This window comes from Propithecus coquereli, unplaced genomic scaffold (assembly GCF_000956105.1).
Source record: "Propithecus coquereli isolate 6110/MARCELLA unplaced genomic scaffold, Pcoq_1.0 Scaffold522, whole genome shotgun sequence".
NCBI lineage: Eukaryota > Metazoa > Chordata > Mammalia > Primates > Indriidae > Propithecus > Propithecus coquereli.
The window spans coordinates 556,736-557,593 of NW_012151086.1; positions in this window are offsets into that span (position 1 = coordinate 556,736).

The following is an 858-nucleotide window of genomic DNA, read 5'->3' on the forward strand; positions in this document are numbered from 1 at the left end:
CATACCATACGATTCATCCATTTAAAGTGTAAAGTTTAATTGGCATTTATTATACAGGGTTATGCATCCATCAACACAATCTAATTTTAGAACAACTTTGTCCCCTTCCCAAAAAAGACATTTTCATTAGCAGTCAATCCTCATTTCTCTCTACCACCATCACCCCCAGTCCTAGGCAAACTTAACTACTTTCTGTTGCTATAGATTTCCTTCTGTGGATTTTCCACATACAAGGAATCATACAACATGTAGTCTTTTATAAATTGCTTCTTTCACTTACCATAATGGTCCTAAAGTTTATCCATGTTGTAGCACATATCAGTATTTCTTTCCTTTTAATTGTCAAATGCTATTCCATTTATCCATTCATCAGTTGATTGGCATGTGAGTTATTTCCGGGTTCTTGCTATCATAAATAATGCTATTATTTGCATTGGTGTATAAGTTTTTGTGTGAGCACATGTGTTACTTCTATTGGGTATATATCTAAGAGCGAAATTGTTGAGTCATATGGTAATTATCAATATATGTCTCACCTCCTGGAGAACTGTCAAACTGTTTACAAAGTGGTTGCATCATTTTATATTTCCAAAAACAATGTTTGAGAGCTCCAATTTCTCTACATCCTGATTAACACTTGTTGTTTTCTGTCTTTTATTATTCTAGACATCCTTGTGATTGTGAAAAATACCTCATTGTGGCTTTGGTTTGTATTTCCTACTATCTAAAGATGTTGAAGACTTTTTTCATGTGTTTTTGTCACTTGCATATTTTCTGTGGAGAAATGTTTACTCAAATGTTTTGCCTATTTTTAATTGGTTTATTTATCTTTTTATTAATAAGTTGCAAGAGTTCTTT